General features: G+C 41.4%; 1 protein-coding gene across 1 annotated transcript in view; it reads right to left on the reverse strand.

Annotated features, from left to right (window-relative positions):
• The window catches only part of IL1RAPL2 (interleukin 1 receptor accessory protein like 2), a 464,513-nt gene extending 452,100 nt beyond the window's left edge, over positions 1-12,413 (reverse strand). Inside the window, exon 1 of the mRNA XM_042477717.1 lies at positions 11,578-12,413. The gene's annotated coding sequence lies outside the window, so the exon portion shown is untranslated. The remainder of the gene's footprint in view (positions 1-11,577) is intronic.
• Between the last annotated feature and the right edge of the window lie 12,269 nt (positions 12,414-24,682).

A 24,682-nucleotide genomic window follows, 5' to 3' on the forward strand; every position in this document is an offset into this window, starting at 1 on the left:
AAGTCTAAAAACCAAGCCTTAAGAGGAATAACAGGCTGGGTATGTTTAGCTTGGAAAAGAGAAGACTGAAAGCTGAGATGATAGCCAGCTGAAGGGATGTCAAGTAGATGGTGAAATGAGCCTGTTTTCTGCTGCTCCAGAGACTAGATCACAATCCAATGGCCTCAAATGACATTGGGGCTATGTGGCCATGTTCTAGAAGAGTTTATTCCTGATGTTTTGCCAGCATCTGTGGCTGAGGTCTTTAAACAGAGGATGGTAATGCCAATACCAAGAGTCAGTGTGGCATTGTGGTTTGAGTGTTGGACTGTGACTCTGCAGACTAGGGTTCAATTCCCAGCATGGCCATGAAACCCACTGGGTAACCTTGGACAATTCACATGCTCTCAGCTTCAGAGGGAGGCAATGGCAAGCCTCCAGACTGACACAACTGAGAGACTGACTGGGGATCATTTTCAGAGGAAAAACATATTTCGAACTCATCTGCTGTCTCTCAGGAGACAGATAAGAAGATGAGGAGAGCCTTGATGTATCAAACTAAAGGCCTATTGAATTGCGCATTCTGTTGTGGCCAATCAGTTGCCCATCATCAGACCATTAGTAGAACATGAGCACAACTGCACTCTCCATCACTCACTCTTCAGCAACTGAAATACAGAAGCCCTCTGTCTGTAATAATGGAGATGTCATATAACCATCCTGACTGGTAAACACTGACAGCACTATCCTTCCCAAACCCATCTACTTTCCTTTGAAAGCTGTGAAATGGTCAGACATTAGTACATCTTGTGGTAGTGCCTTTCACAGCTTAACTATGTGCTGTGTGGAGTACATCCTTTTCTCTGTCCTGAATCTCACAACATTCACCTTCAAATGATGACCCCATTGCATACCTTCCAGCTGCCCCTGTTTGGCAGAGACACTCCTGATTACTATATATACTCATGTATAAGTCTAGAAATTTTAGTCAAAAAAACTGACCCAAAAAGCTTGGGTCGACTTATCCACAGGTCAATATAAGTACTGTACTTTAACTCTTACAAAAATAGGACAATTCCCTGGTAAAAGGCAACGGTGTAATCTCTCCTAGAAGCACTGACCCTTTTCTGTTCTCTCATCTATCCTACCTTTAGTAATGAGCACAAACAGTTATAGCTGGAATTTTGTAACTTCTTTGGCATTGTTTTCCTTGCTTCATCCTTCAGATCCTTTGTGATATGCCCCTAAATTTTACCCTCGACTTATCCATGGGTCATATCAAAATCCATAATTTTGGCCCCAAAGCCCACCATTGACTTATACACAAGGTCAACTTCTAGTTGAGTATATCTTCTGGCATCCCATTTTTTCAGCTACTTTTAAAATGTTCCTGTTTCTCATTTGTTCTCCCACTATTTCCTGTCATTCTCAGCTTCCTTAAATAGCTGCACAGTGAGGTCAATATGCAAAAGCAGTTTGTATTCAATTAACTCATCAGCTGAGAGAGGAGAGTGGGCCCAAAATCTTGCCCTTTCCTTTAGGCTCAGGCAAAAGCAAACTGCTGCAGCTTCTCTTCGCTTGTGTGTTTTAACTCATTAATAACCTTTGTTATCTTGACCACATTCTGATGTAATTGGCCATATGTCCCAGTTTTCCTTTGTAAAACAATGGGAAAGTATTCCTTCTGCTATTATAAGAAAAGGAGGAAAAACTCTCCCTATGCTCTTTTCTCTACACCACACTTATACAAATCTATTATGTCTCCCCTTACTTACTGTTTTCCATGCTAAACATGTGACCATAAATGCAGTCCCAATCCTTACCATGCCAAACGGTAATCAAAAATGGTTAGCCTTGTTCTCTTAGCCACAGTGTGCCATCAGCTTCATTTTACTAGAGAAGGAAACAGAATTTGAGCACTGGCTCAAACCCTGTTACAAAGCAGCTGGACATTCCAAGAGAATTAACCTAGTATTTTCCTTCCTACTCCAAATACCATACTATCTTAAAGAGAGAAGCAAAGCCATGGAAAAAGTATTCCTCTCTGCCACTCCTATCTGTATACATTGTCTTCCCAGCTGTTTATAATTGCAAGGATCTTAAGTGCGTATGAAACAGATGTATCCTTTTAAGACCTTACTGCTGTTTCCATTGTTGCTTTTCCTGAAGCAAAGCTTCAATTGCCAGTGCCGCGTGAGACTTGTTGATTCTGGGATTCATTGGTACCTAAATATGGAAGTGCTACTTTAGAACACGTGATCCACCTCTTTAGCAATTCCCAGCTGTCAAAATATTCCAAAATAAATAAATAAATAAACCCAAATGAATTTTAAAGGTTTTAACTGGCATCATTAATTCTATTTACTTACTGTTTGGTGAAATTGTAAATCGCAATTTATATCCCGTTTACTTTGACGCTCACTTTTTAACCATTTATAAGAATTTCTCATCTCATTTCACTTTACTATTTACATCTCAGCTGTTCTTAAAGAGCAACATTTTTATTTTCCTTTCAAGCCCTCTCCATAGTGCTGTCTTCCTAGTGTCATATTTGCTTCTGAAATTTTGTACTACAGGTTTCAGATCACAGCCCCCCTGCTTAAACTGCACCCAAAGCTTGCCAGCATGCAAAGCAATCTAAATGATCAAAGGAAAGAAGGCTGCTCCTTTCACTAGCAGATCCCTTCAGCTTGCTTCCTGCAACACTTGTATATATCCAATGCAGCAAAACATAGCAAAAGCCAAAAAACCACAATACAATATTACCTTTATTAAGCCAACCAAAAGGCACCAAATATACGGTATTACACCAGGTTTCGAAGCTCACAAGCAGGGATGTTAAGACATTTTAGGGAATGAAATGTGATGATGCAAGGTTCCAGAGTGGCATCTTTCTTGAGATGGGTGGAAGAGGGAGGTTTGGTGCAGATTAAGACCACATCCTTGATGGTCATCAGACTTTTGGCACATAAAAAGCAAGGCAAAACAGTAAACTTTTGTCTCCAGTGTTGGAAATGGCAGTTCCTTTGAGAGCTAGCGCACATCTAACCTGTGCAAGGCTGCAAGCCACTTTGCAGGCAGTGAGTGCCTTGAGAAGCCTCAATACTGAGGGACGAATGTACGTGCTATAAAAGGTAAGCCATGCCAACGATAGCAAGCAGCCAATTTCAGATTGTTTCGCCTTACTTGAAAGTACTTTTAACACCATATGTCTGAGAGCCAACTGCACACAGAAGCAGTGGTTCTTTCTTCTATCCCTGAAAGCACAATCCACTGGGCATGCACCACTTCATACAACAAGATCCACACTGAGAAAAGAAAATAGTTGTTCTGCATGAGGCCACAATTCAGCCTGAGTCACCCCTAACAATAGACTTACCTTGAGCCTCCCCCCACATGCACTGAAAAGGCTCTTCAAACCTCACAAGATCAGGTCACAAGCTACTGTTTCTCATCTCTAGACCAATATTTCTTCGTTTCAGCGGCAAGATTATCCGTTACAATATCCCTGTTCAGAGAGCAAGCTTTCACCTGGCTCACACAGCTGTTCCGTGTCTAAACCATTAATCTCAATGCAACACTGCATGCAGAAAAAAACCCCTCGCTTATTACATGCATACTTTTGCTATCACATGAAGACTGATAGGCAAACCATGAAAGAATGCACAGTTTGAAGGCCAGGCTGATCAGTTTTTGCTCATTCATTTTCACGGACATTTCTGCCCACCCTTCAAGACTGTTGATCTGTGTGAACTTTCCTAAGACTGCATGGCTTCCCTCACTACCACCCACCACCCAGCAAGCTGAGTTACTGTGAATCCCAGTACACCAGCTGTCCAATGATTTCTTGAAAACACACACAGATTTATTACAGGAAAACATGAGAGACTAGTCTGTTTCACTATTAAATAATAAAAAAAGCAAGCTGTCATCCTTGTATCCTCAGCCACCTCATTGAACAGACTCCCAAGCCACTTAGAGAAACTAAGATTGCTGCAAGCCATATCATGGGGTCATAGTTCAGTAAAAGACCACATGCTCTACATGGAGAACATCCCAGGTATTTCCAGGATTATTATGGCTCACAAACGTCTTGCAAAGCGGATGCCAGTCAACACAGACAGCCTAGATGGGTGGACAGTCTGGCTCATATAAAACAAGGCTTTGTGTCCTAACAGCCTTAAAATGGTGTGTCCGTCATAAGACGGGACAGCCTAAGCTGCGATTAGAGATGGATGGAACCATCAGCCCATTGCCTGTCTGTGTCAGTTTTGCACATTTTATCTTAATTCCATCTCATTTTCTGCAACATTCTTTTAAAAGCCACATTCACTTTTAAATTGCATTCTCACCAAAATGCACATTTTTCAAGCAACAGCTGCATAGAAAAAAAGTCAGAAATGTAAAACATTATTATACATATTAAGCCCAAAAATATGTAGTCCACACAAACAAAAACACATATATGGGGGGGGGGGGCTATGCTTGCTGTACAATAAGACTGCCTCTACTTCAGATATATAAGGAGATTAGAAGACTTATGCTGGATCAAGTCGAGAATCCATTTATGACTGAGTCTTATTTCCAGCAACCAACCAGATGTATGCAGAAATGTGCATGAAACTTATCCAGTGAATTTCACAACACAATCTCCCAAGTCCCAATCCAACATTCTTACTGCTACAACAGTGGAAAAGACATCACCCTGTTTCTATTACCTCTAGAGTTCTGCACCAGAACATTGCACCAAAATGACCAAACCTGTCAGCATATCACTCCCAGTGGCATCACTAGGGTTGTTATCACCTGGTGTGGCAACTCATGGAGTCACTCCCATCCCATATCACACCATACAGAATCCTTAGTAATATTTTTTTGTACTAATGTTACTCATAAAATGTAATTCCCATATATCGTTGGATGTAACGGTAATAGCTGTGACATAAAACCAGCAGCAAAATTAACATTATACCTTTAAATTACAATATCATAACCACAGCCTAAATGTATTTACATTTACATAGTTTCATGCAATTCAAGGGAACATTGGGTAAGAGGTGGTGTTTTCAAAGAAAATGTTTAAAAGAGTGAAAAAATAGTTTTCTATACAAGCTGAGGTCTTTCCTTTTTCTACCCACTGAGCCTCGCCCCACTCACACTTTCTCTTCCACTAAGCTCCAGGATTTATTTCCATTTCATTTCAATACTGCCTTACTCCCAGAAAGAAACCCAAGCTAGTTCACAATTTAAAAAAATGTACAGACAATTAAAATCATCTAGCTAAAAACAGTATAAAATAACAGATGCATACAAAAGTTAAAAACATAAGTAAAGCACACACCCTATATAAAAACCTCCCTGGTGCAATTATAAATCAAAAGCCTTTTTTGCTTCTAAAGGGATGTGGGTGAACACCACATCCCATTCCTGCCAAAAGGCAGATATTTGGGGCACAGTGGTGTCACTCCCCTTTAGGATGTCACTCAGTGCATTCTATAAACCCCGCACTTCTTCAGTGACACCCCTGATCCCTCCCAATTGTCTTTAGATTTTTTTCAGAGTATTGGTTCTTTCAGGATGGAGTATCATTTGAGTAGCATTTTAACTATATTTTAAATCAGAACAGAGCATTTTTCAGCCACAACGTTCAGGTCAGTGTGAGCTTGGGGGTTAGTGTGAGACACAAGGCCTACACGACTTCCATCCCTGTGCCACATCAAACTGTAGGAACTTTATCACACACCTTTTTTTGCCCGTTGCGGGAACTGGAAGGGAACGCTCATGTGCGCGAGCGACCAGCCAAGCCGTCCCTGTTCAGTGATGAGGGGTATTAAATGTTCTGGTCGGAAGTTTTTCAACCGAGGAAAATGGCGCTCCTCAGCACTGAATGGGGACGGCTTGGCACCGGGGACAGAATGGGGTCTTTTGGAAAATGCTTTGGCGTGCGATAAAATCCGGTTTTGGCTGGTCACGCGTGCGCACACGAGCGTCCCCTTCCAGTTCCCGTAATGGACAAAAAAAAGTGTGCGATAAAGTTCTAAGTCTCTATTCTTTTCTAAGCTAGTGGCTGTTACCACCCCTTTGTGTACCACACCGAACTATTTTCTTTTGTACGTTCCTAGTCTAGTGCCAATTAATTTAACTGGGTAACCCCAGATTCTAATAGCCTCTGTCTAGTCGCTGTACATCACTCAAAAGTTGAGATGTGATTTAGCAACACATATACTCTTCCAAAAAAAAGCCAATTCAATCTAAAACAGTCAACCAAGCAAAACCTGCAGGGGGTTGGACTGGATGGCCCTTGTGGTCTCTTCCAACTCTTTGATTCTATGATTCTATGGTGTTTATCAGACGAGCTCTTAAAGAGGTACTATTCCAGTGTGACTCCTCTAGCTGCCTCCTGTTGCATGCTGGGATTGGCAGTTTTAAGGAGGGGTATTTAGAATTCTCAGGCAGAGAAGTTCAGCTCCTTAAAACTGCCAATCCCAGCATGCAACAGGAGGCTGCTAGAGGAGTCACACTGGAATAGTAGCTCTTTAAGAGCATAGTGTGATAAACATCTATGATTCTATATTGCACTCAACAGTGAGAGAAACAACAGCACCTTGTTTGCTTTCAGGATGCTTTCACTCTCTGCTTTCAGATGTAAACCTCCTTGAGTATGTCTACCACTAAGAACTACACACAAATAAAAAAAAATCTTTGGCTGGTGCCCATGTGCGTACTATCAACAAGTATACCATGTTGATGGCGAGTGAGGAGGGAACATGGCCCTGCCAAAACAAGGTACAACAACCAAAAATTCACTTCCGTTCTCTGGCTGTGGTTTATTTCTATTTCAGCTCCTAAAAGACAGTTTAGCATCTGTTAATAATTTAGTTTTCCTTGCTGTTTTTAAGCATAAAAACTTCAGAGAGGTTCCTCACAATCCAGATTTATTCCAGTGGCAGCAAACTTTATACATGATTCAGGATGCAGATGTACTAAATTCCCCAGCACAGGATTAGATAGTTATGTGGTGGCAATAATCGAACTGTATATGAGAATTTTGTAATGGAATGATGCTTAGACTGAAGAGGGAAAGCTATTTTGGTGATCTTCCCTAAATCCAACACTACATACACCAAAGTAGAAAGGTATACTTAACAGCTTTAAAAAAAATGAAGGGGAGAAAACGCAGTGACACACACTTCAAAAGATGGCATAAAACAAACTGGATCAGGTTCAGAGAAGGGCACCAAGATGCTCAGAGATATGAAAAATAAGTCCTGGGAGGAAAGGTTGAAGGAACTGAGTATGTTTTAAACTAGGAAGAAAGAACTGGCCTAGAATGAGAAGGGACTCTTCAAATACATGAAAGACTGCCAGACATAAGAAAGCAAAGCCTTTTTCTTTCCTGTTGATTGAGAAGGCAGGGCTGTATCTTGGCCTTGTATATGGGCATATCTCCAAGGGCTGGTTTTATTGGAACTTTGGGACTAATGTCTTAACACAGACTAGTTCAACAATGGACTTAAGGTATCAGTTTTTGGCCCTTTGGGTGGAATTCCTGACCATTAGCCAGGTGGGGGCTTCTGGGACTTGACATTCAAAATGCAGAAAAATGGTGAAAAGTCTGGAAGCCGTGCCCTACAATGAGTGGTATGTTTAGCTTGGAGAAGAGAAGGTTAAGAAGAGACTCACTAGCCATGCTAATACAGTGGACCCTTGTTATACAATGGGGTTTGGTTCCAAGATTCCCCGTGGATAATAAAATCCTCATGCTCAACTCCCATTAAATATGACATAGCAAAATGATGTCCCTTATTTTAAAAAAAATGGAAAATCAAGGTTTGATATTTGAAATGTATACCTTTTTGGAACATTTCCAAACTGTGGAGGCTTGAATCGGTTTCTAAAAAATCCATGTACTGTATAAGAAGGGCCATCTGAATATGAAGGAATGTCATATTGAAGATGGAGCAAACTTGTTTTCTGTTGCTCTAGAGAGTAGGACACAGGGCAGTGGATTCAAACTACAGGAAAAGAGATTCCACCTAAACATTGGGGAGAACATCCTGATGGTAAGACCTATTCCACAGTGGGATACGCTGCCTGGGAATGTGGTGGAGCCTCCTTGTTTGGAGGGTTTTAAACAGGATGGACGGCCATTTGTCAAGAGTGCTTTGATTTTGTACTCCTGCATGGCAGAGGGTTGGACTGGATGGCCTTTGTAGTCTCTTCCAACTCTATGATTCTGGAAAACATTTGCAGAACCAAAGGCTGAGAACCAATAGTCAGGAGGAGTGATGATCTCTTCCTTTCTGGAAGTCCTCCAGCCAAGGATGGACAACAGCCTATTGAGATAATCAAGCTGCATTGAGATATGGATAAGACTAAATGTCTTGCAAGATTTCCTCCAATTCTAAAATTTTAGGATTCCGTGATTCTGAGAGAAATATTTAGTTACATTTAACAGACTATCATAAGGGGGTGGAGGGGACAGGCTGCTGCTCCCAGTGACCTTACATTCTGTAGTTATGCATCATAATTTCATTTAGAGATTTAAATTCAAAATGGCTTTTGAGGTGAGATTTGTAGGGACCAGGGACTCGACACCACCTAAAATAGTTTGGGTACAGCACTGAGTGGAAGGGGAAACAAAGATGGACAATATTGGTTACGATAATCCTGAGCTCTCACTTCTAGCATTGCTGCTCCATGCCGAAAGGATCATTAAGCTTTGAACAATTAGGCAGGAACAGCTTGAGTCTTGCTAAAGAGTTCAGGTATAGGCTATACAAAGCAATTTGCAGAAATTACAATCATAGCTGCACATTGGTGCATGGAGATTTTTTGCAAAATTTATAGTTTCCCATCACTGTGGAAAGCACTAAAATTTTAATAATGAATACTTGGTATTTATATAGCTCACATTGAGTGTTGCTAAGCAGTCCACATTGTTTATTGCAATAATAATCTTCACTGCAACTCACTCTAAGAGAGTATTGCCTAAGGTGTGATTTGAACCAAAGATCTTTCATTCAGTACTATGGCAACTACTGTTGGGGTTGAACAGCAAGAAGGAAGCACACTCTATCTTCTGTCATCAGGCAGAGAACCAAGGCACAGCTGTCCCCTAGTTGTCCTCTCTCCACCCCATCTTCTCAGAAACAGCATCAAGGCAAAAGAAAGACCAGCCTGGGCCATCCATCAGGCAAGAGATGCTGCAGAGAGCTCAGCTGCCCCTTCCTTCCAGAAAGAACATTCAACTCCTTCAACTGCCTGTTGTCCTGAGATGCCAGAAACAAGGGGAAAGAACACTCTCTCCATCCATCAACCAAAGGAACAAAAGACACCAATTGCTATTCAATGTACGAACGCCAGCAAGGGAAGTTCAGCTCGGCCCAAAGTGGATATAAATTCTCATTTATAGTTCACCCCTTTGTTCCGTGGCCCTGAAGAACTGATCTCCCTCCTCCACCTGTTCCCTCTGTATTCCTTCCCTTGTGTTTTTTGCCCTTTTAGTTTGGAAGCCTGGTATCAGGATATGTTTCTCTTTTTATTTTATTTTGTTTGGGAAGATCATAATTTTTTGAAAAGCAGAAGACACAAATCCCAGCAAATAATATTGGCCACCACATGATCATTGGTTCTTCAAATGTTGATAGCACTGGAAATTGTTGGTCCTGCATTTTACATAAACCCACACAATGCACATTCCCTTCCCAAATACAGTATCACAACACCAGAGATATTCACTTTATATTTTGCATGGGGTAACACAATAAGCTTTACAACAATCTTGCTGAGTAGGCTCCACCACAGAGAGTTACTCAGTAGAACCCCATCAGCTTCATAGCTGAGGAGCGATTTGAATTAGTCTTCCCCAATCCAAGCCTGGTACTTGTCGTCCATCTTTTCCCTAATTTGGTGCAATCCAGACACATTGGACTACAACTCCCATCATACCCTGCCAGCATGGTAATTAGGGTTGAACTCCAACACACCTGGGTGGCTCCAGGTTAGAGAAAGAAACGCCAGCAAATGCACTGTATTAGGGAATGCCAGCTCTCAATTCCTTCATCTAGCAGCCAGAGTCATCTAGCTTTTGGACTGACGCAAAATATATATGCACTTCACAAACCCAGGGGAAGAAAAAAGGAATGGGGCAGGCATATTTCATCAAATACATTTCTCTCTACAGATCCTCTGCCAAATACTCCATCCTCCCATTGCTTCCTCCCAGATGGACCAGCAGCAAAAGTTAGAACTGGTCTTTTCAAATACCAGCATCTGCACCAGCCAGGTTTCGAAGGAGTTATTCCAAGATTTAAATCAATGTCCTCGCACCAGTCTGTCCTCTCCTGGGCAAGAGACTCACTGACAGCATTACTGACTGGTTTATTTAACTTCTCTATTGACAAAGTCCCCATGTTTCCTTGGATGATGGTATCAGGAACAAGGAAGGAAGAGGGGACGCTGGAGAGTATCCTAATGGACCCCAATACTTGTGCCCCTTCCCACCTTACCACTCTGAAAAGCTTATCTTCAAGAATTTCCATGAAGCCAAAAGGATCTGAGATCAATATGTCCCCTAAAACAAACAAGAAATGTAATCATGGGAATTAAATTTGAAATCTAGAGGTCACGTTTCATGAGGGATGTACATTTCAGCTGTAGTAGTTGGGGCAATTCTCCAATTTCTATTGTAAAATTGTGATTAAAAAAACTCAAAGTGCAACACACACTTAGAGGTCAGCTAGTCAATCGTCCCTTCCTTAAAAGCTGTCATTTACACCTATTACCTTTCTTGTGGATATATCCTCAAAATCTGTCCCTGAGAAGGGTTGACTGAATACACAAAATCACTCTCAACCGAATCAATATTTCTTGAAGGGACGGTGAAAATCCAGAAATCATTATTATTGAACATACAAGGTTGGGGTTGTACCAGACACGCATGGCTTTAAATGACCCCTTGTACTGAATCTATGTCACAAACAAGAGAATAAAGGATATGATCCAGAAGAAGACCTTCTAAGGGTCCACCATTAAATATACAATAACATCAAGGGATCCAAGCAATCAGTGAAAGGTCTTTCAACTAGGGTTGCCAACTTTTCCCCCCAATGACTCTCCTATGTTGATCTTTTAACAACGGCAAACCAAGTGAAACATTACGGTACTTTCTCCACTGCACAGATCCAGTGCTGGAAACAGATCTATTAGCTCACCATTGCCTCATGCTCCGGGGCACAGAAGCCCTACTGAATGAACTTGGTAGCCTTTGCTAACCTTCCTACCCTACATCCACCCCCAAAACAGAAAAATCCCAACATGCCTTGAAGCCCTTCACACACCTGTAATCTCAGGTGAGGGGAGGCAAGCGGTGACAACTCAGCCGGAAGAACTCTTCACATCCTCAGAGGCTCTTCCATTGGTGCCCATCTCCTAGATGCAAATGTTGGGCGCTAGAAATAAAAGACAGGCTCTCTAGGGCAGAGCTCACACATTGGGTGTGTTTGCAGGACACTTGGAGGGAGCTTTGCCAAGGAGCCACATGCAATAAGACCTAGAGAAAGTGAGTCATTAAAGGGAGAAAGCCAAGAATCTTACCTCCAAACACACACCAGGCAGTTAGTTCACAGGGACTGGCACTTCATGCTTGCTCCCTCTTTTGTTTTCTGCAACAATCCAAGAGAACAAGTTTCAAAAGGATGCCACCATCCCTGAGAAAATCCAGCCTTCCATGGGCAGAGATCTGGAAAGAAGGAGCAGTTTGGTTGCTGAGGATGGAAAGCACAGTCTCCTTCAGTAGCTAGGGCTGACCAGGACAAGCAGGGAGGGAAAGAAGGAGAAATAGGACTGCTCTTTCCCTTAGACTCAGCAATCCCTGGAGTAGCCCTGGAGTGATGCAGAGTCTCCCTCTTCTTCTCCTCTTTGCCTTCCTTCTTCACCTGAGCAAGCTCTGGTCAAGACTGGTGTGATGCTCCATCCCTTGGCAGATGGGCAACTGCTTTGCCTCCTCGAGTCATCTCTGCACCCAGCAAGGATTCCAGATCCTAAATGGCCCTCATGCCTCTCTCACACACACTTTCTCTTCCTTTTCCCCAGAAGAATTGCCTTGCTGCAAAGGCAGAGCTCTCTCTCACCAAAACTCTGGGGTTAATGCAATTTGACAGGCAGCAGCAGCAGCAGCACACCTGGAGGGGAGGCAAGTTGCCCCAAGAGAGAAAGCAGGGAGCTTTTTTAAAAAATCACAAGGAAAGCTGGCTGAAAGAAACCCAAGAAGGCAAGGAAAAGAGTTGGTTCATCTTCCCTGTTGCGATTCCAGTTTGAAAGCTTGCCTCCAAACTCCTCCTGCAAACTCTTGGGTTCTCCTTTAGTGTTGCAAGGGAGCTGGAGCAATGCAAGAGCAATGCACACTCCATTCTCTTTCCTTTTTTTTTTTTTTAAGGAAGGGGGGATAGATCCAAGTGGAAAGGAGGGAGGGAAAACGTCCTGCCCAGAGATTCTGGGATTTATTTTTTGGTTCTTTAAAAGCTCCCTCCCCAAGCCTCCTCCTTCGTTCACAAGGCAAAAAATGTCACTTCTCTTACTTACCTTTCAGAGAGAACTAGAAACCAGCTGCGACGCCGCAGTGCCTCCTAGCGGCCAGGAGCGAGCCCTGCACTCAGAACTTCAAAGAGAAACGCACCTAACCTGCCTTTGCCTTAATCCTTTTATTGATGCAAATCCAGGGTTTAGCTATTAATTAAGGCGGAAAACTTGAAAGTGTCTGCCTCCTCTTTATTTTGAAGAAGGACTCATTCATCAGCATTACAACATCCAGGTTTAGCACTTTTGTTTCTAAGCTCTACCTGCAATGGCCAGTGGCATCTCAGACTAGTCCCCTGGGCTGCAGCCACACTGCAGAAATAATCCAGTTTGACATCGCTTTAACTCCCATGGCTCAAGGCTAGGGAATTCTGAGTTTGGGGAGACTTTTCACCTTCACTACCCAGCCTTGAGGAGAGGTGGGAAATAAATAAAATAAATGTTAATATCATCAATATCATCATCATCTGCCAGAGGGCTCTGGTGCCAGAACAAACTACAGTTACCACAATTCCATAGCACTGAGCCATGACAGTGAAGGTGGTGTCAAACCGGGTTATTTCTGCAGTGCAGGTGCAGCCTATGTATATTAACATTTCTCTGGATTCCATTTCCAAGACCAAAGGCTGGAGCAAGCTTGTTTTCTGCTGCTCAAGAGGGTAGGACCTGGAGTAATGGGTTCAAACTACAGGACAAAAGATTCCACTTCAACATTAGGAAGAACTACCTAAGAGCTCTTCAGCCATGGAATACGCTGATTCAAAGTGAGTCCCTTTGTTTGGAGGATTTAAAGAGAGTCTGGATGGCCATCTGTCAGGAGTGCTTTGGTTGTGTCTTCCTGCATGGCAGAGGGTTAGACTGGATGGCCCAGCTCTGTCATTCTATGATTCTATGAGAACGTCAAGTGTACCTGTGCACTCCTCAACTCCAAAAATATGCACGTTAATTCAAACATAGAATGCATTCATAGGACAGGACTGCAGAAATAGACCCATCACCTCACAAATGCATATTAGACATCTAAATAGCAGCATGTATGCACCACAAAAGCTGTCCAAATACATCCTTGGGCACGCAAACACACACATACCACCTGGTAAGAGTCTTTGAGAATCCGTTCTTCCACTCATGCACCCCCAAGCTCTCTCCAAGCAAAAACATAGCTTGGAGTTCTGCAGAGCCACTGTAGGAGAAGCTTGAGAATTCAGATTTAATCACTGCTGCCCTTTTCTTACTGCTGAAATCTGCTCTGAGAATATTTTGTTGTAAAGCAGTGTGCAAACAATCTAAATTTAAAAAACAAAAAAAACTTGCCCAGATTCAGGACCAGACAAGAAAAATATCTTGGTAGAAAAGAAAGCTAGATGGTAAACAAGTGTTTGAAATAGTATTGTTTGGAATAGAGCCTACCCTTGGCTGGCACAAAATGGATTGCTGCATCCAGAGATTAGCTTGTCCTGTGCGCCTTGAGGATATTTGCTTATCCTTTGCATCTTGTGTTGTCAGAAGTCATTGCTCCTCCTCATTCCAGTGAAAAGATGAATAGCAGTAGCCATAGCAAGTACACTTTTATATTGCTTATCAGTGAACTAGCACTCCCTAAGCGGTTTATAATGCGTAAACCAATTGTCCCCAACAACCTGGGTACTCATTATACCAACCTATGAAAGGATGGAAGGCTGAGTGGACTTTGGAGCCCTCTTCTAGGATCGAACTTAGTGGACCCTTCCCTTATGTGGGGGGTCTGATCTAGACCCCCTGTGTAAGGGAAATACTGTGTATGCTCAAGCCCCATTGAAAATTATGGGGCTCATGTGTGCAGCATGTGCGCCATTACCTCTTCCAGTGTGCAGCTTCAGCATAAAGCCATGTATGACGCGGGTGCACTGTACAACATTGTGGCTGCAGGACTGGCATTTAACCACTGTGCCACCAGGGCTCCTTAATGAAGGAAGAATATAAAGGAACCTGCAAGAACCCTAAGGATTTGATCAGGAGAAGGCTTTCTCTCAGTCCTGCCACCATCACAGGGTTATTTGGTGAGGACACAAGCCAGAATCTTCTCAGTGGCTGCTCCAACCTTTGGACCTCCCCTCCACAGGAGGCAAGGCTGGTCTCCTTTTGCCGACAGACAAAAAATGTTTCTTTTCAAGCAGACCTTTAAAACAGAATTGCACTCCAGGAGGCTTCTTATTGGTGTGCTTGCTTTGATATGTTTTAATGGTTTTATACTTTTTGTTAGGGTTTTTTTAAGGATTTTCATGTTTAATGTTACATTAATGTTATATTTTAACACTAATGATTGTGTTCTAAAATCGTACTGTGTCTCCCTTATGGATGTCCTGCATTGTGGGTGTGGATAGGGAGGAGGGTCTCAGCCAGGGAACCCAGCATCCTGCCACTGTCCCATAAGACAAGACAGTAAAACTGGTGCACTCCCCTAAACAAGAATAGTGTTTTTACTTACAAAATATGTCCACCCTCAAGGAAAGAGAAAGTCACAGCAATCCTCTCCCTGCTCCACAATAGTGGAAAGCAGCCAAACAGGACAGGAGGGTGTGCACTTTGATTGGGTATTCCTGCATGGCAGGGGGGGTTGGAGTGGATGGCCTCTGTGGTCTCTTTCAGCTCTATTATATAGGGGTTTATCACATGGGGGAAATCCCATGCAAAAGTAAGATTTAAAAGGTAGAAAAAACCTACAAAAGTGGGTTGTTAAACTTGCATTAACCCAAACAGAAAGTAAGCAATTTTCCAAATTTTCTGAAAGTAAAAAGGAGCAGCTTTTGTCTACTTCTCCTCCACTTTCTGTTGGGGTTAACATTCGAATGACGTCATGTGAAAATCAACCTGATTTTGCAGGTTTTGTCCAATTTAAACCCAAGTTGTTGCACAGGATTTCCCCTGTGTGAGAACTTCAAGTTGTACCAGTTGGTCAGAGAGCTCATCGGAGAGAATAAAGCCTGTGGCTTCACCCCAAGAGTCTCCTTTTTCTTTCGGGAAGAGTAGCATTGGGATGCCTCACTGCTGCCCGGTGTCACCCAGAGTGATCTGCACCCCCTTAGTGATGCCACTGAGTACCCGCTCCCTGTTTTATGAATATTGCTTCAACATTACCAGTGGGGCAGTGTCTTCCATCAGACCTGTGGGAATCTTAGGGAATGTAGGGCAAGTTGCAAGAGGCACACAGCTCTATCCTCCAACACCCAGCAACTTCTCTTCTCACTTCTCAGCATCTACCATCAGAGGTAGCCACTTTACTCTGCCTAATGGTAGGGCCAGCTCTAGTTGCACCTGATCCGAAGGACAGATTATGTGTATAACTTATAGCTTGCCTTTCTCTCCAAGCTGGGACTTCAGGTAGTTGACAAATTTCAAAATTATGGATATAAATAAAAACACAGTGAGGTTACAATGTTAAAATACCAGCCAACAAATTATTATATAAAAACCCGACCACGTGAAAAGTAATCTAAAAAGCACATCAATAGGAAAAAGTGCAGCAGTGCCTCCCTAAAACATACATTATTGCCTTCCTCAGCCAAAGTCAGCTTCAATTAAAAAGTATGAATGAAAAGATCCTTGGAAAACTCTGGAAATTTTTGAACTCTGCAGAAAGGAGGTCAAGACTGATTAGTTTGATCATACAAGAAGTCACTTTAGAGCCAAAGCCGATGTGATGTTCCTAGCATGACCCTCTTACAACATGCATCCAGAAATCTGAAAAGTGCAGTTATTCTTCTTGTTCATGTAAGTGGGGCCATATGTTCACCTTGTTATATTCCCTCTTCATTGCTTTGAGGGATGTTTCTTGGTGGAGAAGTGGGGCTGTCATTCTGAATGTGAGCGGACAGCACTTTGTGAAACCGACAAGGTTTCTTCGGCCTTTTAAATTTAGATTGGCTGAAGAGCATGAAAAATATAGATTTATTTTTTTAAAAACCCTTAGCAATTCCAGGAATGCCATATTTGTGATCACAGAAAGATTGTCTTGTATACAACAGATGAGCAAAAATTATTGTAGTGCCAGAGTGAGACAGAAGAAAAATCAATAAAAACAGCCAATGTTTAATATCTGTATAAATCTTTCCACTAATTAGAAAGGCCTGTCGAGTCGGCTATCTTCTTATCATCAACTTATTTTTCATTTTGGGGTGTTTTCCCCCATGAGAAACACTGGCAGTTTTAGTGACCATGTATAATATTTGACACTTTAGCTGGGCATTCATTTTTCCAGGTGCAATTATGGTATCAAAGTGGCTTGCTTTACATTATTTATCAAGTCGCTTATTCAAAATCGCTTTTTAGCTGAATTAAGGGATTAGAAGCACTAGCATAGAACACCTCTGGATTTTGAAATATACAGTAAGGTGAAATTATATTTAATGATACCTTTGATTTATATTTTAATTTTAAATGACCAGATAAAGCACTATCATTAGGCAGGCTTTAAACTTTTTCTAATAAATCAAAATACCTTCATGATTATACTTTGCAGGAAAGAGACACTTACATAATTCATGAAAAGAAAGTCTTGCTACATCGAATTGATTTTTTAAAATAAAAGACACTTTAATTTGACTTCATCATATTCACCGCTCACCTTTTGTTCATTTCTAAATGAAGACTACAAAATATGCATGAATGGGCTAGAGTGGGAGACACCTCTTCTTCCAGGTAAATTCAGAGCGTTGTGGGGTAGAGAAGAGATGAGGTTGGATAGTGAGATCAGAAAATTATCCTTGGCCATGAGATTTTGAAAAGCTTGGAATCTTAGAATCCTGGAGTTGGAAGAGGCCAAAAGGACCATCTAGTCCAATCCCTTGACATGCAGGAAAACCATAATGAAAGCATTTCCAACAGATGGTGGTCCAACCTCTGTTTAAAAACCTCCAAAGGAGGAGATTTCACTACACTACAAGGGGACATACTTTGCTGCCTTATAGTCCGAGCGTTCTTCCTAACGTTTAAGTGGAATCTCTTTTCCTGTAGCTTGAATCCATTGCTCTGTGTCCTAGTCTATGGAACATCAGGAAACAAGCTTGCTCCTTCTTCCATATGACATTCTTTCAAATATTAAAACATGGCTATCATTTAAGCTTGTAACCTACTCTTCTCGAGGCTAAACATACCCAGCTTCCTAAGTCATTGCTCATAGGGCATGGTTTCCAGGCCTTTCACCATTTGGGTTGCCATCCTCTGGACATACTCCAGCTTTTCCACATCTTTCTTGAATTGTGGTGCCCAGAACTCGACACAAGATACTTATAAAACTGTGATCACTACAAAATATGAGCTAGTAGTAATGGTAATGGCTACAGCCAGCACTGTGCAGTGTTTTGAGCATTGGACTATGAGATCAGAGTTCAATACCTCGCTGCGTCATGGAAACCCACTGAGTGACTTTGGGTGAGTCACACACTCTCAGCCCCCCAAAAAACCCATGCTAGGATCACCTTAGGGTCTCCATAGGTCAGAAATAACTTGAAGGCATGCAATAACACAAAGAAATGGTAATGGTTACAGCATAACAATTTAGGCAATCATAATACAGCTAGCAAATAAGAAGATAATAGAAGGCATTGACTAAGACACAGATAGTAAAGCTGTGATTGCAAAGTAACTTTATTTCTGCATTGTGACAGGTCTCTAAGAAAACCCTATGAAATTTCTGTGGTTGCCTTAAGTCAACAGGTGGTTTGAAGGCACACACAGAGAGACAAACAATTAACAAAAAGTATACTTCCAAAGAGTTTGCCAAAAGAGTTTTCTTTCAACTGGATAAATAGAATATTGAAAATGTTAAGCTTGACACAGATGGCCCTTCAGAGAAGATAATAGTTCATTATGGAATGATGCTGCATTTGCCCCTGTGTTCAAAAATATGTATTTTCCATATCTAGATGGATAAATATAAAATGGAAACATGCGGTTATCTCAGTAAAAGTTATCTAGACAACAGGGACGTAGCCAGGATTTTGGGAAGGGGGGGGGGTCTAGACTATGTGCCACCATTATAATGGGGCTTGGGTGCAGCAGCGCAGCACCACTCACCATTCATTTTATCTTACAGAAGGGGGGTCTGGACCCCAAGGACCCCCCCCTTGGCTACGTCCCTGTGACAATGCTGTGAAAGAAAGTTGGGTTTTTCTTTCCAGTGTAGAGATATTTTATGTACCAAGGACAGCTTCTATCTTTCGTGGCAGCATGTTATGCAATGGCAACTGCTTCGTAACTCCTACAATGTTTGGCTGAGCAACAGCAAAACACAGTTATCAGATTGCCTATATCAAAACTGATGAAGTGTTTAACACTCCCAAGACCTCTAGGTTTATTTGTTGTTGTATTAACACACAGCGGAACACTGTGTGCTTCAGCAACGCTCTCGATGAACTCTGTCACACTTGCTTTCTCTCGGATTTTTGTTTCTTATTTCTGCTCAGTGAGCATGTATCTGTTCAGAGTTAGAGGTTTTCCTTTTTTTTCCCTTTTCCACAAAACAATTGCATGTAACATTTCCCTTTGAGCGTGTATTCAGCCCGCTAGAATACACACTTCAGATGTCCCCTCTTCTTCGCTATTGACATTTTCCTGCCTTTTCCCCTCATCTGCCTTTAAGTAGAAGACACCTTGGCCTGTTACAGACAGGCCAAAATAAAGCTGCTTCGAGTCACTTTGGAGGTATGGTATTTCAATGATGCATGCGTCCCAAGAGTCCAAAAGCCGCGCCAAAGCCTCGCGCCAGTTCTAAGGACTGGAGTGCAGCTTTGGTGTGGCTTTTGGACTCTTAGGACGCATTGCATCATTGAAATACCAATCTCCAAAGTGACTCGAAGCAGCTTTATTTTGGCCTGTCTGTAACAGGCCTCTAATTCTCTCAATTGTCCTCAGTCTGTTGCTTAGAGGTTCTACACAGAACAGTCTGTGCTGTTTGTATGACAACACAACAGTTATTTTTCTTCAGTCTACTTTGTTGTTGTTGTTGTTGTGTGCCTTCAAGTCATTTCTGACTTATAGCGACCATAAGGTGAACCTATCATGGAGATTTCTTGGCAAGATTTCTCCACTTTAACTGTCATGATTCCAGCCAGTGAAATCCTGGGATTTTTAGTTTATTGTAGCACCCTAACAGAAAAGGCTACATATCTCTCTTTTAAAAAACCCTGCAAATCCCAGAATTCCATAGCACTGAGCCATGTTAAAGCAGTGTCAAATGGCAGCCCTAGAATAAGGAGAAGCACCCCTCTTCCCATTCTTTTGATGGAAGCGTCCTTGCAAAAAAAAAAAAGATACTCTGTGTGCATGCATGTGTGTGTTTGTGTTGTAAAACACAATTAAAATGCAAAATTATTAATATAAAAATAATCTGAAAAGATTTATCAATCAGTTACAATTATATCTTCAATGAGCTTAAGGCAGGCTCTGGTCCTGTCCACTTTATCTTCACAACATCCCTTTGAAGTAGTCAGGATGGGAGAGGGTGCCTGGCCTATGTTATCCAATGATATTTATGTGTTTGTGTAGATACTAAAACATGGAAATCCCAGTTCAGGATTGTAACCAGTATGTTACCCTGCCTCTCTCCATAGAATCATAGAGTTGGAAGAGACCTCAAGGCCATCCAGTCCAATCCTCTGCCATGCAGGATCCATGAATGGCATATATATATATATATATATATATATATATATATATATACACACACACACACACACACACACACACACACACACACACACACACACACATATATACATACACTATCAAAGCACAGGCAACTAATGACCATCCAGCTTCTGTTTAAAAAATGCCAAAGACTCCCACACTCTCCATGGAGTTTATCCCATTACTTTTTCAGCCCGATCCTGGCACAGGATGGGATCAGGCCGGAATAGGGAAAAATGGGTTTTATTGCACACGAAATTGCTTCTGCACTGTCTCCCAACGATCACCCATCCCCAAGCAGTGCTCTGCTGGCTGATTTTGGTAGTATGGAAAGCTTCTGTACTACCAAAATCACCAGGAGCAGTGGGGCTGGGAGATAGTTGGGTGGCAGCACAGCTGCAATTTTGTGTGCAACAAAATCCGATTCTCTCCCATTCCAGCCTGATCCTATCCTATGCCCAGGTCGGGCTGAAAATGTGTGTGCAATAAGTTTCCCAGGCAGCATATTCCACTATCACAGCTCTCACTGTGGGGTTTCATGGGTCTTGCACCACCCAGATTCCCGGGAACATTCCATTGCACGTGCACAGCCCCTCCCCACCCACAAATGTAATTGCAAGCCAGAGCTGGGTTTAACTTTCATTGCTTAGTCTGATTTTTCTTCAAAGGTCAGAAGTGGTGCCAGTTCTCTGCACATGCTCAAGGGCCAGAGTGAGCAGGCATCCTCCTAGAATCATAGAGTTGGAAGAGATCCCAAGGGCCTTCCAGTCCAACCCCATTTGGACCCCATTCTGCCATGCAGGAACTCTCAATCAAAGCATCCCCATTGACAGATGGCCACCCAGCCTCTGTCTAAAGACCTCCAAGGAGGGAGATTCCACTACACTCCAAGGGAGTGTGTTCCACTGTCGGACAGCCCTTACTGTCAGAAGTTCTTCCTAATGTTTAGGTGGAATCACTTCTCTTGTAGTTTGAATCCATTGCTCCATGTCCTATTCTCTGGAGCAGCAGAAAACAAGCTTGCCCCATCCTCAATATGACATCCCTTCAGATATTTAAACAGGGGTATCATATCACCTAACCTTCTCTTCTCCAGGCTAAACATAACCAGCTCCCTAAGTCCCTCCAAATTTCACCAAAAAAACACCCTTGCAGCATGACCAGCTAGCAATGCCTTTCTTCTCTCTCTCAAGAAAGCCAGCTAAGGTGGTGTGACACAGCTTTATTTATGCAGTGCAGAAGACATGGGAAATAATGTAGAGCTGTGCAGCCAGACTTTCACTCCAATGTAGATTCACCCAGCCTTAGTGTTACAAATGAGCATTTCCATCTGTATTTTAAAGAAACTATCCAAGGTGAAGTTGAACCCATTTGAGAGCTAGTATTCAGAATTTTATTAGCTAGTGGATGCCATTGACCTGTCCAAGCATGAACATCAATATCCAAGGCCTTGTTCACTGGGCTGTCATTGAAAAATGCTAGTTTGACAACTACAAGTGGTGACCCTGAACCAAACTTGTTTCCCTGATAATCCATCATTTTCAGGTCTTGTTATAACAAAATCTCTGAAGATATTTTTACTTTACCTTGAGTTATGAATGGTCATTGATATTTTTATTATGCTTCAGGTCAATGTGTATTTTTATTATATATACAGTATATGTATGTGTGTGTGATCTTTTATTTAATTTAATTACAGGACAAAACGTCGGTGCAAAATACAGACCATGAAGTCTCCATACACACCGATGAGATTCAAAGAGCAATTCCTTTGGGGAGAATCAAGAGCAGATTTTTAAAGGGAATCCCACCACTAGCATGACCTGCACAGATTTCTGTATATTTTCCTTTTGGACTGTCATATCAGACTTCTGAGCTCAGTGCTTACTAGATAGAATTGGTGCACAGCCAGGTGGTCATTCTCAGGTGTAATAACTGCCCAGCGGTATATAAAAAGTCCATTAGTTAAAACTCATAACCTCATTGGCATGCAAAACATGGCAAACTGCTGATGTTGTCATATTTAATTCCCTTCTGCAAATAACTAACTGGTTTGCATGCTGATTATTCTCTATCCCACTCTTTTCCATTTCAACAGCTGTATTGACAATAGGATTCACTTTTGTCCATTTTCCCTCATACCTTTAGATTCAAGCTGGAATCTAAAGTTTATAGCTCTCGAGTACACTTTTGTTGTTTAGATTTCCGATTATTTTTATTTAAACTGAGCTGTATTTGTACTGCATTATATGGGAGGTTTACATGATTTTCTTTACACCTTGAAATCCTTTCAGGGTTGAGGATATCCTTTAAAATTTTGCAAAATGAGTAAGTACTGTAAGTCTTTTTCAGACCATTCAGCTTTGCTTATTTATTCTACTTTTTATTATTTAGTGAAGTTTTAGGATACCTTTTTAAGTTTAAAACATTTATGAACAGGTAAAGATTTAAATATAATGCATCACTTAATCCTTCAAGAATAATTGGCTAATACTGTACTTATATTTTAAAACTGGCCGGTTTCACCCTATTAATAATCTAGTATTATGTTTTCATATTGTATGCCAGGTTTATCAAGGATCTCCAGTCATATGGCTCTTCTCATTCTTTACTGCTTTCTATGCAGGAATCATCCAGCCCTCCCGATGTTGTTGAACTGCAAATCCCAGCAAGCCCAAGACAACATAGTCAATGATAAGGAATGCTAGGAGTTGCAGTCCAACAACATATGAAGCATCTCATCTTTAGAAAACAAAAAGAACGATAATAAACAAGATTCAGGTAGTAGCCATCATAGTTTCCCAACTCATTTGAGATACACCTCATAATAAATAAAGTTGCTATGCATGTGTGAAATTCAGAAAACTTAGGAAGTTTTTTCATTCAAATGCTAATAAACTGAAGGAAAGCTTTGACATTATTTCTAGTAAAGGACAAAAAAATACTTCCTTCTTTTTTATTCAAAGCAAAGCTGACATTCAGGCAAACAATGCAACACTTTGAGCATCAACAAAAAAGACATCGGCAGCATCTGATGTGTACTATCTGTATAACATTGGTTTGTTCTGTTTTTTGTTGCTAGTGGAAGGGGAGGAAAAATGACTGTAGATTTGACTTCACCTTTTAATATAGATATTCCCAACACTGATTAAATCTTCTCCCATGCTTGACATCATCTTCTGGAATTCCATCCGTGCATATAATTTAGTCTGTAACCCCATAGCATTGTGTCATACTTGACATCTCAAAAGCCTGAGAGAACCGAATAGTGTAAGTGCTTAATATGACAAAATACAGGGAGACCCAAATGATATACGGCAGTATAAAAGCAATTTAACTACCAAAGGAAACGAGATGTGACTTTTCTTTTGTGGTTTCATTTGTCTCTTTAATTCTCTGTGGATTCACTTGCTTTGGTGTAAATTCCTCACATTAGAATTACTCTAGATTTATAATCAGAAACAAGAAGTCTCTTGATGCTAACAGACAGGGAACGATTTCACAGATCTTCTTGAATGTATACTGCTTTGAGTTTAGCTATGTATAAATCTGTCAAAAAATAAATGTCCCACCAAATACAGCAGTTTCAGAGTGATCTCAAAGTTCAAGCCATATATGAAGAGTAGACTTCCTCTAAAATTGGTGTCCCATTATACCAAATGGCTACTCTCCAGATGATTTGGACCCCAATTCCTATCATCCCCAGCAACATTGGCTTAAAAAGTGGGAAGTTGCAATCCAACACATTTAGGGTTGCCATATATTATATTCTTGTTCTCAAGGTCATTTTTTAAAAAATAATGTAATACAGGTATATTGCAATACAGATATATTGCATACATAGAACCTTGTCCTCCATGCATATTTTCATACAGTTCTATCCATACTTATTGGTGGATAAACTAGAGGTAATATTTTGCCATAGGAGCTAAATAATTGACTGATTGCTTCTCGATAACAGACCATTTTGAGTAGATATGAATAGACATACACCCCTCTTGTTGGCTCTCCTCTGTGTACTACAGGTGTGCAGTGACAAAAGCAAACAAAAACTAGGCCCAAACAGAGGTAACAACATTCAACACCATCTGAGGTGCTTGACTTCAACAGTAGCTCACACACAAGAGAGTGCAGAAGCACAACCCAGTACAGAGTATTGCAATATTTGGCAACAAGGCCTTGACTAACCTGAAATGAGGCACAAACACAGTTGACTTCTTCCAAAGTCCTCGGAGGCTTTTATCTTCCTGTTGCAATATGTGCAATATATACAGCAAAAGCTATGACTCCTATCAGCATACACTTTTCAGATAAATTCTCCAAACACACCAACTCCTCTGTCCAACTTACTACCCTCAATCCACACCTGCTCTGGGTTCCAGAGTCCTTATATACATTACTAACAACTAAGTGCTCCTCACTATTTACAGCCATATGATTATTTTATAACATCTTAAAG

The sequence above is a fragment of the Sceloporus undulatus genome, chromosome 7 (genome assembly GCF_019175285.1).
Source record: "Sceloporus undulatus isolate JIND9_A2432 ecotype Alabama chromosome 7, SceUnd_v1.1, whole genome shotgun sequence".
Taxonomy (NCBI): Eukaryota; Metazoa; Chordata; class Lepidosauria; order Squamata; family Phrynosomatidae; genus Sceloporus; species Sceloporus undulatus.